Source organism: Lepisma saccharinum, chromosome 21 (assembly GCF_977018435.1).
Source record: "Lepisma saccharinum chromosome 21, izLepSacc3.1, whole genome shotgun sequence".
Lineage (NCBI taxonomy): Eukaryota > Metazoa > Arthropoda > Insecta > Zygentoma > Lepismatidae > Lepisma > Lepisma saccharinum.
The window spans coordinates 64,745,144-64,766,181 of record NC_139249.1 but is presented as its reverse complement, the minus strand read 5'-3'; positions in this window follow the sequence as shown (position 1 = coordinate 64,766,181).

The window sequence follows — 21,038 nt, the reverse complement described above, 5'->3', positions numbered from 1 at the left end:
AGAGGGGGAGGAAACACTGCTTCTCAGGCGCAGTGATTCCGTGCCCAGGGTAAGCTCCTTCTGTGAGAGTCCACCGGTCGCACTCTCAACCTTCAGAGCCTTTTTACCGTTCCCTCCGCTGAACTAGGGAAAACATACCCGGTAGAGTGCGAAGACAGGAAAACTGAATAACATGGGCAAACCAATTCTACGCTACATTTTCACTTTACGTACATTTGCTTCTGTCTTGCTGATTTCTGTTACTTGAACATAAATTTATCAAAAGGGAAAAGCTTAAATATTGAAGATGAAGCAAACTGAATTAAAATTCAAAGCTTAAGCAATTAAAGCACCTATTTGCTGACTCCCCCCATCCTTGTATTTACAAAAATAGTGATTGTTTCTCCTCTCTAATCTTCATCTTCAAAAGAAGCGAGAATACTTCTTTCACGGAACTGAATATTTTTTAAAGGGAAAGATATCAAAAATAAATTATATATATATATATATTAGTTAATTTAAGTTGCTATATTCCGCCTGTTTAGATTAATAGTGATGAAGATGAACGAATTAAACATAAAACGAAAAAACACATCAGGCACGTAACCAGGTGGAGGACTCGGGGGGGCTGAAACCCCCCTCCCCGAAATCCTACAAATATCTAATTTAAAAAGTGTATAGTGGTAATTAATTTTACTTCATTAGCAGGATTAAACACTTTGCATAATACGTTGTAATAATCTGAGATTCATCTTCAGGACTTCTAACCCCACTGTTTCAACTTTATGTGGCGGCTGCTAATAAGGGATGCTCCCCATCCAGAAATAAAATTCTGGCTCTGACCTGCAATGATTCGAACTTTTAAAAACCTGTCATTTCGAGCTCGGAAAGGGATTTTTTTTATCATTCATAGGGAATTTCATTCTGAGCCAGGAACACAACAACAGAAGTTTGGCGCGTGAAACTGAATGCGTGTAGTCGTTGGCTTCGTGCTGTGCTTCGTGTTTATTATTTATTTATAGTGCTGTGTTAAAGGGTAATGGATGTGATACAAGATTTGCTGGTGAAACCTTTTGGAACAAGATCTCTTCAGGAGAAGTTGCAAATTGTTAATACAGGTAGGCCAGTGTCATCGCTTGAACTTATTTCTACACACAAAGACAAAAATCGGGAATATGTGAGGCATTTTCGAAGCAAATTATGACAAAACACCATGGTTGACACGAAGTATAAGTGTTAATAAGCTTTGCATTTTTGTTGGCCGTGCTTACTTTTCGGAGCTGAAAAGAATGTATGGACGCGTGGCGGATACTGTAATCTTTGCAACACTTGTGCCAAACTTGAAAAATCCAAAAGTCACATAACTTCCTTTGTTAAGCTGCAATCTTTCGCACAGACACGTATTGACGTGCAACTGGACAAACAGCGTGCTTTGGATGTGGTACGGCACAAATAATCGGGTCCTGGAGTAAGTTGAATTTTGCACTTAAATTAATATTGCGGGTTTTTATTTCACGTCTTTCATTTTATATTTCACAGGCTGTTTTTTTATAGCTTTATAATACTGTCTTGTTTTATTATTTCAAATTCTACACGTATAGTAAACCGACACAATATTCCTAAATCCAATATGGATCCTGACATAAATTGCACGGAAACTTTTGGAGTTTGAGGATCAAAATGTCGGAGATTACCCACTCGTTAGAACCAGCATACGCCACTGGACAAGAGAGGCACATACACACACGCAGGTAAGCACACACACATACACACACAAACACATACATACATACATACTCAAAGAAAAAGAAAGAAGCTAATTACTAAGAACTACGTGGGAATTGGAGGGTAAACTACATTTATCTTACTTTAACGGTGTCTCCAGCTGCCATACAGCAGCCGTAGAACACCCCTACTAGCTATGGGGGTCTCCAGCCGCCTCTAAGCAGCCGGAGACCCCTCTTATACTCTATGTGGTCTCCAGCCACTTCTAAGCAGCCGGAGACCACCCTTATTCAATAAAGTAAGCATAACAACCCATATTCTATCTCAGATATAGCGGTAGCACAGAAAGTCTCTTGTATGTGGAGATAGTTATAGTGTAACAGCATGTTTAGATCCCGCCTCTTCGCCATTTCCATTTGTCTCTCGATGCCAGTGCTGATACCTCACCAAGAAGATATGTTGGAGACTATCAAGGCTGGAGGCCATGGACGCCTGCAGGAGGGGAATACCTACGCACACTTTGCACTGATATTCTCATAGTCTTGAAAGCAAGATGTCCTGGGATTGAAACAGAGCCAAGACATTTCATAATCACTCATCCGTTACTACCAACCGTGTTCACCTAAGAATTGTGCAATAAAATATACAAGCATACAACACAGTAAAGCCTATCAGCTTCAGATTTCATTTCCACTGAAATGCACAGATTTCATAGTAAATGTTACGCATAATGTGTTAGGTCAGTCCTGGTCAATCTTTGTGAATTTAATGGCCATCAGACTGAAATAAGTCACACAAATACTATTCCATACCTGCTCTGATAAGCATATGCTGCACCCTAAATTAGCATATTTACTAACAACTACGAACATATTTTACCATTCTATTGACTCTGATTTCTCATACCAACTTTCCTTTCATTTTCCTTGTTGTATATTTCTTAAAAGTTGGTTACCCTACAGACGTCCATGCCAGAGAATCACGATGATCAAGAACGAGTAGGGTGGGATGTCACATCTAAAGCTACTTAAACATAACTATCGTTTACCTATCCTAGATTTTCACATAATCTAACTTGCAACTCATCTAAACCTAACCTAACTATCCATTGGGTCTTACTTCAAAATTGAACATCCACATGATAACTATTTGCTAACTTAAATGCAGTTGATATTCTATCTTGGGCGAATTCTTCCAGATATTAACTTATATCCTATTCTTCCCTACTTTAGCAAAATACACAGTAATCCTGTCCATTCCTTTCTGTATCATAATACACTTCTTAGCGTTCCTTCAAAATTGAACATCCACATGATAACTATTTGCTAACTTAAATGCAGCTGATATTCTATCCTGGGGGAATTCATCCAGTTAATAAATTATAACCTATTCTTCCCTACTATTGCAAAATACACAGTAATCCTGTCCATTCCTTTCTGTATCATAATACACTTCTTAGCGTTCCTTCAAAATTGAACATCCACATGATACCTATTTGCTAACTTAAATGCAGCTGACATTCTATCCTGAGGGAATTCTTCCAGTTAATAAATTATATCCTATTCTTCCCTACTATTGCAAAATACACAGTAATCCTGTCCATTCCTTTCTGTATCATAATACACTTCTTAGCGTTCCTTCAAAATTGAACATCCACATGATAACTATTTGCTAACTTAAATGCAGCTGATATTCTATTCTGGGGGAATTCTTCCAGTTAATAAATTATATCCTATTCTTCCCTACTATTGCAAAATACACAGTAATCCTGTCCATTCCTTTCTGTATCATAATACACTTCTTAGCGTTCCTTCAAAATTGAACATCCACATGATAACTATTTGCTAACTTAAATGCAGCTGATATTCTATCTTGGGCGAATTCTTCCAGATATTAACATATATCCTATTCTTCCCTACTTTAGCAAAATACACAGTAATCCTGTCCATTCCTTTCTGTATCATAATACATTTCTTAGCGTTCCTTCAAAATTGAACATCCACATGATAACTATTTGCTAACTTAAATGCAGCTGATATTCTATTCTGGGGGAATTCTTCCAGTTAATAAATTATATCCTATTCTTCCCTACTATTGCAAAATACACAGTAATCCTGTCCATTCCTTTCTGTATCATAATACACTTCTTAGCGTTCCTTCAAAATTGAACATCCACATGATAGCTATTTGCTAACTTAAATGCAGCTGATATTCTATCTTGGGCGAATTCTTCCAGATATTAACTTATATCCTATTCTTCCCTACTTTAGCAAAATACACAGTAATCCTGTCCATTCCTTTCTGTATCATAATACACTTCTTAGCGTTCCTTCAAAATTGAACATCCACATGATACCTATTTGCCAACTTAAATGCAGCTGACATTCTATCCTGAGGGAATTCTTCCAGTTAATAAATTATATCCTATTCTTCCCTACTATTGCAAAATACACAGTAATCCTGTCCATTCCTTTCTGTATCATAATAAACTTCTTAGCGTTCCTTCAAAATTGAACATCCACATGATAACTATTTGCTAACTTAAATGCAGCTGATATTCTATCCTGGGGGAAATCTTCCAGTTAATAAATTATATCCTATTCTTCCCTACTATTGCAAAATACACAGTAATCCTGTCCATTCCTTTCTGTATCATAATACACTTCTTAGCGTTCCTTCAAAATTGAACATCCACATGATAACTATTTGCTAACTTAAATGCAGCTGACATTCTATCCTGAGGGAATTCTTCCAGTTAATAAATTATATCCTATTCTTCCCTACTATTGCAAAATACACAGTAATCCTGTCCATTCCTTTCTGTATCATAATACACTTCTTAGCGTTCCTTCAAAATTGAACATCCACATGATAACTATTTGCTAACTTAAATGCAGCTGATATTCTATTCTGGGGGAATTCTTCCAGTTAATAAATTATATCCTATTCTTCCCTACTATTGCAAAATACACAGTAATCCTGTCCATTCCTTTCTGTATCATAATACACTTCTTAGCGTTCCTTCAAAATTGAACATCCACATGATAACTATTTGCTAACTTAAATGCAGCTGATATTCTATCTTGGGCGAATTCTTCCAGATATTAACTTATATCCTATTCTTCCCTACTTTAGCAAAATACACAGTAATCCTGTCCATTCCTTTCTGTATCATAATACATTTCTTAGCGTTCCTTCAAAATTGAACATCCACATGATAACTATTTGCTAACTTAAATGCAGCTGATATTCTATTCTGGGGGAATTCTTCCAGTTAATAAATTATATCCTATTCTTCCCTACTATTGCAAAATACACAGTAATCCTGTCCATTCCTTTCTGTATCATAATACACTTCTTAGCGTTCCTTCAAAATTGAACATCCACATGATAACTATTTGCTAACTTAAATGCAGCTGATATTTTATCTTGGGCGAATCCTTCCTGTTAATAAATTATATCCTATTCTTCCCTACTATTGCAAAATACACAGTAATCCTGTCCATTCCTTTCTGTATCATAATACACTCCTTAGCGTTCCTTCAAAATTGAACATCCACATGATAACTATTTGCTAACTTAAATGCAGCTGATATTCTATTCTGGGGGAATTCTTCCAGTTAATAAATTATATCCTATTCTTCCCTACTATTGCAAAATACACAGTAATCCTGTCCATTCCTTTCTGTATCATAATACACTTCTTAGCGTTCCTTCAAAATTGAACATCCACATGATAACTATTTGCTAACTTAAATGCAGCTGATATTCTTTCTTGGGCGAATCCTTCCAGTTAATAAATTATATCCTATTCTTCCCTACTATTGCAAAATACACAGTAATCCTGTCCATTCCTTTCTGTATCATAATACACTTCTTAGCGTTCCTTCAAAATTGAACATCCACATGATAACTATTTGATAACTTAAATGCAGCTGATATTTTATCTTGGGCGAATTCTTCCAGATAATAACTTATATCCTATTCTTCCCTATTATTGCAAAATACACTGTAATCCTGTCCATTCCTTTCTGTATCATAATACACTTCTTAGCATTCCTTCAAAATTGAACATCCACATGATACCTATTTGCTAACTTAAATGCAGCTGACATTCTATCCTGAGGGAATTCTTCCAGTTAATAAATTATATCCTATTCTTCCCTACTATTGCAAAATACACAGTAATCCTGTCCATTCCTTTCTGTATCATAATACACTTCTTAGCGTTCCTTCAAAATTGAACATCCACATGATAACTATTTGCTAACTTAAATGCAGCTGATATTCTATTCTGGGGGAATTCTTCCAGTTAATAAATTATAACCTATTCTTCCCTACTATTGCAAAATACACAGTAATCCTGTCCATTCCTTTCTGTATCATAATACACTTCTTAGCGTTCCTTCAAAATTGAACATCCACATGATAACTATTTGCTAACTTAAATGCAGCTGATATTCTATTCTGGGGGAATTCTTCCAGATAATAAATTATAACCTATTCTTCCCTACTATTGCAAAATACACAGTAATCCTGTCCATTCCTTTCTGTATCATAATACACTTCTTAGCGTTCCTTCAAAATTGAACATCCACATGATAACTATTTGCTAACTTAAATGCAGCTGATATTCTATTCTGGGGGAATTCTTCCAGTTAATAAATTGTATCCTATTCTTCCCTACTATTGCAAAATACACAGTAATCCTGTCCATTCCTTTCTGTATCATAATACACTTCTTAGCGTTCCTTCAAAATTGAACATCCACATGATAACTATTTGCTAACTTAAATGCAGCTGATATTCTTTCTTGGGCGAATCCTTCCAGTTAATAAATTATATCCTATTCTTCCCTACTATTGCAAAATACACAGTAATCCTGTCCATTCCTTTCTGTATCATAATACACTTCTTAGCGTTTCCTCAAAATTGAACATCCACATGATAACTATTTGCTAACTTAAATGCAGCTGATATTGTATCTTGGGCGAATCCTTCCTGTTAATAAATTATATCCTATTCTTCCCTACTTTAGCAAAATACACAGTAATCCTGTCCATTCCTTTCTGTATCATAATACTCTTCTTAGCGTTCCTTCAAAATTGAACATCCACATGATAACTATTTGCTAACTTAAATGCAGCTGATATTCTATCTTGGGCGAATCCTTCCAGTTAATAAATTATATCCTATTCTTCCCTACTTTAGCAAAATACACAGTAATCCTGTCCATTTCTTTCTGTTCGTAATACACTTCTTAGCGTTCCTTCAAAATTGAACATCCTCGTGATAACTATTTGCTAACTTAAATGCAGCTGATATTCTATCCTGGGGGAATTCTTCCAGTTAATAAATTATATCCTATTCTTCCCTACTTTAGCAAAATACACAGTAATCCTGTCCATTCCTTTCTGTATCATAATACACTTCTTAGCGTTCCTTCAAAACTGAACATCCACATGATAACTATTTGCTAACTTAAATGCAGCTGATATTCTATTCTGGGGGAATTCTTCCAGTTAATAAATTATATCCTATTCTTCCCTACTATTGCAAAATACACAGTAATCCTGTCCAATCCTTTCTGTATCATAATACACTTCTTAGCGTTCCTTCAAAATTGAACATCCACATGATAACTTTTTGATAACTTAAATGCAGCTGATATTTTATCTTGGGCGAATTCTTCCAGATAATAATTTATATCCTATTCTTCCCTATTACTGCAAAATACACTGTAATCCTGTCCATTCCTTTCTGTATCATAATACACTTCTTAGCGTTCCTTCAAAATTGAACATCCACATGATACCTATTTGCTAACTTAAATGCAGCTGATATTCTATCCTGAGGGAATTTTTCCAGTTAATAAATTATATCTATTCTTCCCTACTATTGCAAAATACACAGTAATCCTGTCCATTCCTTTCTGTATCATAATACACTTCTTAGCGTTTCTTCAAAATTGAACATCCACATGATAACTATTTGCTAACTTAAATGCAGCTGATATTTTATCTTGGGCGAATCCTTCCTGTTAATAAATTATATCCTATTCATCCCTACTATTGCAAAATACACAGTAATCCTGTCCATTCCTTTCTGTATCATAATACACTTCTTAGCGTTCCTTCAAAATTGAACATCCACATTATAACTATTTGATAACTTAAATGCAGCTGATATTCTATCTTGGGCGAATCCTTCCAGTTAATAAATTATATCCTATTCTTCCCTACTTTAGCAAAATACACAGTAATCCTGTCCATTCCTTTCTGTATCATAATACACTTCTTAGCGTTCCTTCAAAATTGAACATCCACATGATAACTATTTGCTAACTTAAATGCAGCTGATATTCTATTCTGGGGGAATTCTTCCAGTTAATAAATTATAACCTATTCTTCCCTACTATTGCAAAATACACAGTAATCCTGTCCATTCCTTTCTGTATCATAATACACTTCTTAGCTTTCCTTCAAAATTGAACATCCACATGATAACTATTTGCTAACTTAAATGCAGCTGATATTCTATTCTGGGGGAATTCTTCCAGTTAATAAATTATATCCTATTCTTCCCTACTATTTCAAAATACACAGTTATCCTGTCCATTCCTTTCTGTATCATAATACACTCCTTAGCGTTCCTTCAAAATTGAACATCCACATGATAACTATTTGCTAACTTAAATGCAGCTGATATTCTATTCTGGGGGAATTCTTCCAGTTAATAAATTATATCCTATTCTTCCCTACTATTGCAAAATACACAGTAATCCTGTCCATTCCTTTCTGTATCATAATACACTTCTTAGCGTTCCTTCAAAATTGAACATCCACATGATAACTATTTGCTAACTTAAATGCAGCTGATATTCTTTCTTGGGCGAATCCTTCCAGTTAATAAATTATATCCTATTCTTCCCTACTATTGCAAAATACACAGTAATCCTGTCCATTCCTTTCTGTATCATAATACACTTCTTAACGTTCCTTCAAAATTGAACATCCACATGATAACTATTTGCTAACTTAAATGCAGCTGATAATCTATTCTGGGGGAATTCTTCCAGTTAATAAATTATAACCTATTCTTCCCTACTATTGCAAAATACACAGTAATCCTGTCAATTCCTTTCTGTATCATAATACACTTCTTAGCGTTCCTTCAAAATTGAACATCCACATGATAACTATTTGCTAACTTAAATGCAGCTGATATTCTATTCTGGGGGAATTCTTCCAGTTAATAAATTATATCCTATTCTTCCCTACTATTGCAAAATACACAGTAATCCTGTCCATTCCTTTCTGTATCATAATTCACTTACTAGCGTTTCTTCAAAGTTGAACATCCACATGATAACTATTTGCTAACTTAAATGCAGCTTATATTCTATCTTGGGCGAATCCTTCCTGTTAATAAATTATATCCTATTCTTCCCTACTATTGCAAAATACACAGTAATTCTGTCCATTCCTTTCTGTATCATAATACACTTCTTAGCGTTCCTTCAAAATTGAACATCCACATGATAACTATTTGCTAACTTAAATGCAGCTGATATTCTATCTTGGGCGAATCCTTCCAGTTAATAAATTATATCCTATTCTTCCCTACTTTAGCAAAATACACAGTAATCCTGTCCATTCCTTTCTGTATCATAATACACTTCTTAGCGTTCCTTCAAAATTGAACATCCACGTGATAACTATTTGCTAACTTAAATGCAGCTGATATTCTATCCCGGGGGAATTCTTCCAGTTAATAAATTATATCCTATTCTTCCCTACTTTAGCAAAATACACAGTAATCCTGTCCATTCCTTTCTGTATCATAATACACTTCTTAGCGTTCCTTCAAAATTGAACATCCCCATGATAACTATTTGCTAACTTAAATGCAGCTGATATTCTATCTTGGGCGAATTCTTCCAGTGAATAAATTATATCCTATTCTTCCCTACTATTGCAAAATACACAGTAATCCTGTCCATTCCTTTCTGTATCATAATACACTTCTTAGCGTTCCTTCAAAATTGAACATCCACATGATAACTATTTGCTAACTTAAATGTAGCTGATATTCTATTCTGGGGGAATTCTTCCAGTTAATAAATTATATCCTATTCTTCCCTACTATTGCAAAATACACAGTAATCCTGTCCATTCCTTTCTGTATCATAATACACTTCTTAGCGTTTCTTCAAAATTGAACATCCACATGATAACTATTTGCTAACTTAAATGCAGCTGATATTTTATCTTGGGCGAATCCTTCCAGTTAATAAATTATATCCTATTCTTCCCTACTATTGCAAAATACACAGTAATCCTGTCCATTCCTTTCTGTATCATAATACATTTCTTAGCGTTCCTTCAAAATTGAACATCCACATGATAACTATTTGCTAACTTAAATGCAGCTGATATTCTATTCTGGGGGAATTCTTCCAGTTAATAAATTATATCCTATTCTTCCCTACTATTGCAAAATACACAGTAATCCTGTCCATTCCTTTCTGTATCATAATACACTTCTTAGCGTTCCTTCAAAATTGAACATCCACTTGATAACTATTTGCTAACTTAAATGCAGCTGATATTTTATCTTGGGCGAATTCTTCCAGATAATAACTTATATCCTATTCTTCCCTATTATTGCAAAATACACTGTAATCCTGTCCATTCCTTTCTGTATCATAATACACTTCTTAGCATTCCTTCAAAATTGAACATCCACATGATACCTATTTGCTAACTTAAATGCAGCTGACATTCTATCCTGAGGGAATTCTTCCAGTTAATAAATTATATCCTATTCTTCCCTACTATTGCAAAATACACAGTAATCCTGTCCATTCCTTTCTGTATCATAATACACTTCTTAGCGTTTCTTCAAAATTGAACATCCACATGATAACTATTTGCTAACTTAAATGCAGCTGATATTTTATCTTGGGCGAATCCTTCCTGTTAATAAATTATATCCTATTCTTCCCTACTATTGCAAAATACACAGTAATCCTGTCCATTCCTTTCTGTATCATAATTCACTCCTTAGCGTTCCTTCAAAATTGAACATCCACATGATAACTATTTGCTAACTTAAATGCAGCTGATATTCTATTCTGGGGGAATTCTTCCAGTTAATAAATTATAACCTATTCTTCCCTACTATTGCAAAATACACAGTAATCCTGTCCATTCCTTTCTGTATCATAATACACTTCTTAGCGTTCCTTCAAAATTGAACATCCACATGATAACTATTTGCTAACTTAAATGCAGCTGATATTCTATCTTGGGCGAATTCTTCCAGATATTAACTTATATCCTATTCTTCCCTACTTTAGCAAAATACACAGTAATCCTGTCCATTCCTTTCTGTATCATAATACACTTCTTAGCGTTCCTTCAAAATTGAACACCCACATGATACCTATTTGCTAACTTAAATGCAGCTGATATTCTATCCTGAGGGAATTCTTCCAGTTAATAAATTATATCCTATTCTTCCCTACTATTGCAAAATACACAATAATCCTGTCCATTCCTTTCTGTATCATAATACACTTCTTAGCGTTCCTTCAAAATTGAACATCCACATGATAACTATTTGCTAACTTAAATGCAGCTGATATTCTATCCTGGGGGAAATCTTCCAGTTAATAAATTATATCCTATTCTTCCCTACTATTGCAAAATACACAGTAATCCTGTCCATTCCTTTCTGTATCATAATACACTTCTTAGCGTTCCTTCAAAATTGAACATCCACATGATAACTATTTGCTAACTTAAATGCAGCTGATATTCTATTCTGGGGGAATTCTTCCAGTTAATAAATTATATCCTATTCTTCCCTACTATTGCAAAATACACAGTAATCCTGTCCATTCCTTTCTGTATCATAATACACTTCTTAGCGTTCCTTCAAAATTGAACATCCACATGATAACTATCTGCTAACTTAAATGCAGCTGATATTCTTTCTTGGGCGAATCCTTCCAGTTAATAAATTATATCCTATTCTTCCCTACTACTGCAAAATACACAGTAATCCTGTCCATTCCTTTCTGTATCATAATACACTTCTTAGCGTTTCTTCAAAATTGAACATCCACATGATAACTATTTGCTAACTTAAATGCAGCTGATATTTTATCTTGGGCGAATCGTTCCTGTTAATAAGTTATATCCTATTCTTCCCTACTATTGCAAAATACACAGTAATCCTGTCCATTCCTTTCTGTATCATAATACACTTCTTAGCGTTCCTTCAAAATTGAACATCCACATGATAACTATTTGCTAACTTAAATGCAGCTGATATTCTATCTTGGGCGAATCCTTCCAGTTAATAAATTATATCCTATTCTTCCCTACTTTAGCAAAATACACAGTAATCCTGTCCATTCCTTTCTGTATCATAATACACTTCTTAGCGTTCCTTCAAAATTGAACATCCACATGATAACTATTTGCTAACTTAAATGCAGCTGATATTCTATTCTGGGGGAATTCTTCCAGTTAATAAATTATAACCTATTCTTCCCTACTATTACAAAATACACAGTAATCCTGTCCATTCCTTTCTGTATCATAATACACTTCTTAGCTTTCCTTCAAAATTGAACATCCACATGATAACTATTTTTTAACTTAAATGCAGCTGATATTCTATTCTGGGGGAATTCTTCCAGTTAATAAATTTTATCCTATTCTTCCCTACTATTGCAAAATACACAGTAATCCTGTCCATTCCTTTCTGTAGCATAATACACTTCTTAGCGTTCCTTCAAAATTGAACATCCACATGATAACTATTTGCTAACTTAAATGCAGCTGATATTCTATTCTGGGGGAATTCTTCCAGTTAATAAATTATATCCTATTCTTCCCTACTATTGCAAAATACACAGTAATCCTGTCCATTCCTTTCTGTATCATAATACACTTCTTAGCGTTCCTTCAAAATTGAACATCCACATGATAACTATTTGATAACTTAAATGCAGCTGATATTTTATCTTGGGCGAATTCTTCCAGATAATAACTTATATCCTATTCTTCCCTATTATTGCAAAACACACTGTAATCCTGTCCATTCCTTTCTGTATCATAATACACTTCTTAGCGTTCCTTCAAAATTGAACATCCACATGATACCTATTTGCTAACTTAAATGCAGCTGACATTCTATCCTGAGGGAATTTTTCCAGTTAATAAATTATATCCTATTCTTCCCTACTATTGCAAAATACACAGTAATTCTGTCCATTCCTTTCTGTATCATAATACACTTCTTAGCGTTTCTTCAAAATTGAACATCCACATGATAACTATTTGCTAACTTAAATGCAGCTGATATTTTATCTTGGGCGAATCCTTCCTGTTAATAAATTATATCCTATTCATCCCTACTATTGCAAAATACACAGTAATCCTGTCCATTCCTTTCTGTATCATAATACACTTCTTAGCGTTCCTTCAAAATTGAACATCCACATTATAACTATTTGATAACTTAAATGCAGCTGATATTCTATCTTGGGCGAATCCTTCCAGTTAATAAATTATATCCTATTCTTCCCTACTTTAGCAAAATACACAGTAATCCTGTCCATTCCTTTCTGTATCATAACACACTTCTTAGCGTTCCTTCAAAATTGAACATCCACATGATAACTATTTGCTAACTTAAATGCAGCTGATATTCTATTCTGGGGGAATTCTTCCAGTTAATAAATTATAACCTATTCTTCCCTACTATTGCAAAATACACAGTAATCCTGTCCATTCCTTTCTGTATCATAACACACTTCTTAGCGTTCCTTCAAAATTGAACATCCACATGATAACTATTTGCTAACTTAAATGCAGCTGATATTCTATTCTGGGGGAATTCTTCCAGTTAATAAATTATAACCTATTCTTCCCTACTATTGCAAAATACACAGTAATCCTGTCCATTCCTTTCTGTATCATAATACACTCCTTAGCGTTCCTTCAAAATTGAACATCCACATGATAACTATTTGCTAACTTAAATGCAGCTGATATTCTATTCTGGGGGAATTCTTCCAGTTAATAAATTATATCCTATTCTTCTCTACTATTGCAAAATACACAGTAATCCTGTCCATTCCTTTCTGTATCATAATACACTTCTTAGCGTTCCTTCAAAATTGAACATCCACATGATAACTATTTGCTAACTTAAATGCAGCTGATATTCTATTCTGGGGGAATTCTTCCAGTTAATAAATTATATCCTATTCTTCCCTACTATTGCAAAATACACAGTAATCCTGTCCATTCCTTTCTGTATCATAATACACTTCTTAGCGTTCCTTCAAAATTGAACATCCACATGATAACTATTTGATAACTTAAATGCAGCTGATATTTTATCTTGGGCGAATTCTTCCAGATAATAACTTATATCCTATTCTACCCTATTATTGCAAAATACACTGTAATCCTGTCCATTCCTTTCTGTATCATAATACACTTCTTAGCGTTCCTTCATATTTGAACATCCACATGATAACTATTTGCTAACTTAAATGCAGCTAACATTCTATCCTGAGGGAATTCTTCCAGTTAATAAATTATATCCTATTCTTCCCTACTATTGCAAAATACACAGTAATCCTGTCCATTCCTTTCTGTATCATAATACACTTCTTAGCGTTTCTTCAAAATTGAACATCCACATGATAACTATTTGCTAACTTAAATGCAGCTGATATTTTATCTTGGGCGAATCCTTCCTGTTAATAAATTATATCCTATTCTTCCCTACTATTGCAAAATACACAGTAATCCTGTCCATTCCTTTCTGTATCATAATACACTCCTTAGCGTTCCTTCAAAATTGAACATCCACATGATAACTATTTGCTAACTTAAATGCAGCTGATATTCTATTCTGGGGGAATTCTTCCAGTTAATAAATTATATCCTATTCTTCCCTACTATTGCAAAATACACAGTAATCCTGTCCATTCCTTTCTGTATCATAATACACTTCTTAGCGTTCCTTCAAAATTGAACATCCACATGATAACTATTTGCTAACTTAAATGCAGCTGATATTCTTTCTTGGGCGAATCCTTCCAGTTAATAAATTATATCCTATTCTTCCCTACTATTGCAAAATACACAGTAATCCTGTCCATTCCTTTCTGTATCATAATACACTTCTTAGCGTTCCTTCAAAATTGAACATCCACATGATAACTATTTGATAACTTAAATGCAGCTGATATTTTATCTTGGGCGAATTCTTCCAGATAATAACTTATATCCTATTCTTCCCTATTATTGCAAAATACACTGTAATCCTGTCCATTCCTTTCTGTATGATAATACACTTCTTAGCGTTCCTTCAAAATTGAACATCCATATGATAACTATTTGATAACTTAAATGCAGCTGATATTTTATGTTGGGCGAATTCTTACTTACTTACTTACTTACTTACTTACTTACTTATTCCGATTCTCTTCTACCGATTGGTGTCGAGGTTTTGTAGAGAGCTCGCCATCTGTCACGATCTTCTGCCAACTTTCTTCCTTCACTCCACGAGATGTTCCTCCTGCTCAGGAAATCCTTCATTCCATGTCCTATTCCCTCATTCCATGTCCTACGTGGTCTTCCTTACGGTCTCTTTGCACCCAATCCTCCCATTCTTGCTTCCCATACCTGTTTAAGTATTCGATGTTCAGGCATTCTGCTGAGGTGTCCAAACATCATCCATTAGAATGATAAACAAGTATGGGGATAAAATATCACCTTGTCTTACTTCTGTTGATGTTATGAACTCCTCTGATCTGTTATTGCCAGTTCTGACGTAGCATCTATTTGTTCTGTAGAAACTTTGTATTGCTTCTACTAATTTTTTTTTACATTGTTTTTCTTTAGGGTTTTCCATAGCTCTTGCCATGGCACCCTATCGGAAACCTTTTCCAAATCTATAAAGCATAGGTATAATTCTCTATTGTATTCTATAACTTTCTCTATTATTTGCCTTATTGTAAATATGTGATGTTGGACAACTCTACCTGGTCTGAATCCACTTTGTGTCTCATCTATTTTATCCTCGATTTCTTGTCTTAGTCTAGTTTCCAAAATTCTTGAATAGACTTTGCCAGGCACACTGAGTAGGGAAATACCTCTGTGATTTCCGCATACCCTGTTATCTCCTTTCTTATATATTGGTATTAGTATTGATATTTCCCAATCCTTCACTATCTTCTTTTCCTTCCAAGCCACATTTATTATTCTGAGCAACAGATCTTCTCCTCCCTTTCCCATATACTTGATCATTTCTGGTGCAATGCCATCATGACCAGCTGCCTTTCCTAGTTTCATTCTACTAATAGCTTTCTTTAACTCTTCCCATGCAATTACTTCTTGTTCTACATCTAGTATATTTGGTTCTTCAGGCCTTCTCTCCTCCTCCTCCTCTTCATTTGGTACGTTTCTTTCGTTTTCACTTAATAATTTTTGGAATAGTTTTTTCCATCTTTTCATTATTTCCTCAGAATTTGTTAATAATTTCTTATTTTCATCATATATAAATTTTAAAGGGCAATCTTTTTGTTTCCTCATGTTCTTCAAAACTTTTGAAAAAAGTTTTTCATTTTCCTTACGATTTTGTTCCATATTTCTTCAAAATTGCTCCCACATTTCTTTCTTTGCCTCTTGAACCACTTTCTTCACTTTATCCCTATGCTTTCTATATTCTTCAAATGCCTCCAGAGTACCTACTGACAGGTATTTCTTCCATTTTTCTTTCTTATCTTTTACCTCTGCTTCTATTTCACCTAGTGGGCGAATTCTTCCAGCTAATAACTTATATCCTATTCTTCCCTATTATTGCAAAATACACAGTAATCCTGTCCATTCCTTTCTGTATCATAATACACTTCTTAGCGTTCCTTCAAAATTGAACATCCACATGATAACTATTTGCTATCTTAAATGCAGCTGATATTCTATCCTGGGCGAATTCTTCCAGATAATAACTTATACCCTATTCTTCCCCACTTTAGCAAAATACACAGTAATCCTGTCCATTCCTTTCTGTATCATAATACACTTCTTAGCGTTCCTTCAAAATTGAACATCCACATGATAACTATTTGCTATCTTAAATGCAGCTCATATTCTATCTTGGGCGAAATTCCTTAGAGGTAAGTAATATAAATGTTGAACTCTATCCAGAGATATTTTGGTTGGGGTGTATTAAATAGCTAATCGTATAATAAAAATCTAATTGTTGAATAATTGTTTGAATTGATTGTAAAGGACGTGACGTCACGAAATCAAGAACTGTTGTATTTGAAACATGGACTTTGCACAAAGAGGAAAACTGAAAGCATGGCTACAAGAGGCAAAGAAGGAACACAGATGCAGTCCGATCTCCTTTTGTAAGGGGTTATTAAAGGAAAGGAATGCCACCCGTTGTGGAAGAGTGGTTGGGTAGCATACGAAGAAGGGGAAGGTCCTGTGTCCGAGTTCTGAGTAAGGCTTGGATATATCTTTCACTGGCCATCAAGCAAGCACTCTCTTGTTTAAGGCTTAAAACATTAAAACACAAAACGTACAATAAGTTCGCATGTATAACGTGCACGTTTTAAAAAAAAATATCAACCCTTCCCTACCCCTAAAAAAAAATATATGGCGTATGGTGCACATAGAATAATTAAACATAACATCGTGAAAGCCTGTAAATGTATCTTCCCCACAACGTTTTACTTTCTATCGGAACCGGAATATTTTTATCACCAAGAATAGTGACATCGTTCAAACGCAATATTCGAGTGTGCACGTATTATCACGAGGGAGCCATATTGATCGCAAGAGAGATATTTCACGTCATCGAGCGAAGTGGTGCTGTTCTGGCGGTGATCGAGTGCGCACCTACCGTTGCACGAAAGTTGTAACGTCGGTTTTTGTCCATCGAGAAGTAATAGAAAATATATTTCTGAAAAATCGTTTCCAACGTATGATATTATCACGTATAATTGTCAGCCATGTGACCTATAAATTGAAAATAGTAGTTTAGAAGCAAGATGAAGGTGTATTTTTAGGTAAATGTATATTTTGCGGAAAGCGTGCTAAAAATAAAAAGTGTTTTTTTTTTAAAAAAATAGCACCGAAATGTAAAAAATAAAAAAATAAATAATAAGAAATCCACGGTTAGGAAAATAAAATCAAGGTACCTAAGTATTAGACATGGACATTTCATCAGTTTACCATCCATCCTCATTGTCGCGATTAATGTAGAAAGCCGTAAAAGAGAGGTAAAATAACGAAATTCAAATATAAGAAGAAAGTGCCATATTTAGGGACGAGTGAAAGGATGGAAGATAGCAAAGAAACAACTGAACTAAACGTGGAGATGACAAAATTAACAAATTAAAGAATTGTTCCTTGTATTTGATTGACACACTAGAAAAGTGTGGATCCATAATTCTGTTAACACTATATCTAAATTAAAGATAATTGTAAGTGTTACAGGGAGGTTAGAATTACCATCCAAATAAATGTTCCACTTGTGTGTCCTGTTCACTTCATAACGCTATCTCATTGTCAAAATTAGCTTAGAGAGATACGACAGCAACGAAGAATTTTAAAAATATAGAATTGAAATGATCAGAATGTATGAATGTATGTCGCATAACAATAACGCACACACACGTCTGATCAAAGGGGGAAACTGTTTTAAATTAAATCACCAGCAAATGAAGAAAGGATAAAAGAACTGGGACAGAAGAAAACATGTGGTCTAGTGGCTCGTGGTGGGTCACATTCAGTAGCCAGTTCCTTTTGGATGTCTACGTCCAGGGTTCGAATCCAGCATAAGGCCTGGACGTTGATTTCTCCATCCGTTTTATGCACTTTTAATTCATTCTCATCCTTCTTGATTAACCTAGAGATATAAAACGACGTAAAAAAAACTGCCTTATCGGTGGCCTAACGTGTTACGTTAAATTATGTAGTAAGATACCCGGTTCGAGTACAAGCATCAGACCCGTAGCCAGGCAGGAGCCTGGGGACTCAGACCCCGCTGGAACTACCACCAGGCCGCCTTGCCATTGTATAATTTGTTTGCAGTGAAGAGTGAAAATGTAGACAGCTCACAACTTTAATGATAAATCCACAGAACATGAACAGCAGCTATTACATTTCTTTATGAGCTGAAGTTTAAGTAGCTGCAAGTATTTAGAAGATTATCTAGACTTTGTAAGTTCTTTCATAGGGAGCTTCTTTATCTGTACCTTCACTGTTCCTGTTGAGACCTCCCGTTTAGACAGAAATCTGTGACTTTGACGTCATTATCCACATTCCTTCAGCATATGCGCAAAATGTCAACAGCTCCCAAGTTTTGGGAACGAAGGGGAGTTTCATTGCCGCGGGTGGTATGTACTGTAGGCACTGTGATTGAATATATTGTGTATTTTCTTTGTGTGATATAAATATCTGTATCATCTAAAGTAGCATGGAGTGTGTAAGGGATGATTTCAGTAAATGCAGTGTTTGTATGATATTTATAAATTTTATGTAACTTAATAATCCTCTACACATAATTAACCTTCACTTAATACTGTTATTTTTTTAAAAAATGGACTTGGTTTACAAAGCCCCCCTATAACCTGTGAGCCCCCTGATAACCTGTGAGCCCGCCTGATAACCTGTGAGCCCCCCTGGAGATGAATTCTAGCTACGGGCCTGGCAAGCATGTTATTTTGTGTGTGTGTATCTTCATCATTTCATAAAACCATTACACAAAAAAAATTAAAAAACAGAAAAAACGTCATTAGCCCTAGGAAAGAATTCGTGGCAGAGAATTCCAAATAGTGCAACTGTAAACGATACTACCAACTACTACTACTACTACAACTACTACCTTTACTACAAACATAAACTGACCATGAATATCTACATATGTTTGTGCTATTTTAAAAGTTCTTGAGAATGAATATACGTATATTGCCTAACCCTAGTGCGATAAGTGTATTTTAATAGCAAATTTCCAATGGCAAGTTCTGTCACATCCATAGAGTTAGCAACACACATAATGCCTTGCAGGTGAGAATCTAGGACTGCCATTTCATTTCCGGTGAGTGCACCTAGATCGAGGTTAGTAGTCGCTTGAAATATATTCTGAATCTTTATGAAACTATTTATTATTAATAATAAATAAATATAATAAAAAATTGTAATGTGCAAAATAATTCGGATAAGTCGTAATCTGATACAGTCTGCCTAGATATTTTTCACCGCGAGAGATGTATACAAATTTCAACAATACTGCGGGCCTCCCAGATAGCGCAGTGGTAGCGTCGTTGCCTTGTAATCAAGGGTTCCCGGTTTCGATACCCGGTGGAGGCACAAGTTGTTCGGATTCCACTTTAAACTGTAGGTCCAGTCCCGATTAGCCTTACCGTGCATAAAGTGGACTTAAAACAGCAACTCAACTCAACATTCAACAATGCTGCAGAATATTCTTACTGAATGAACGAAATGGTATGTAAGGCAAAAAATGTAATGTAAAAATAATATGTAGAGTTCATGCAACAATACATTGTTGCATAAAGAAATAAGAAGTGTTTTTGCTTCAGTCCATACCATGTTAATGCGGTCCATAGTGAACCACTAAATACATTTTGAGTGATTTTCTTTATTTTTGGTTTTTAATATTTGGAGAAATCAAAAGTTTTAATGTTTGTCCCAAAATCGTATCAATCCCTAAGATTGTATGTTTATTTTATTAAGTCTCTCTGAACGCTTCATGTTGACCAGGGCATTCACTTGTTTTTCTCAGCTGTCTCAAGCCTCTTAGGCATGTTTACAATGCATTGTGTTGTGCCATGCAAACCTCCTGAGCATTCAGGAAACAGGTAACACTTCTGGGTTTGGTGTCAGCGGTTTGCATGGTAGCAATTATAATAAACACGATTCGGCGATTCGGCATCGAGGAAGAGCTCGATGGCCAGGGAATATAGAGGTGAGACAAGCTGGGAAGTGACTGGACTTTGGGAATTGAGTTGGTAGAGAGAGGAGGTCAGCAAGGCAGGAGGTCGATAGTGGAAGCACGCTTTGGTCAACAAGTTAGAAGCTTACAGAGGACTTCGCTATTTTGATTCAGCTCAGAGACTTCAGTTAGACAGGTAATTATCCTACACCCAGCCATGATACAGGTTCAACGGTTCACAAAATCCAACGAGTTGCCATTGTCTTTTCAGTAGTTTAATTCCTTTGTGTAATTTGTACCTTTCGCATGCCAAGCAATAACTCGTCATGTCAATG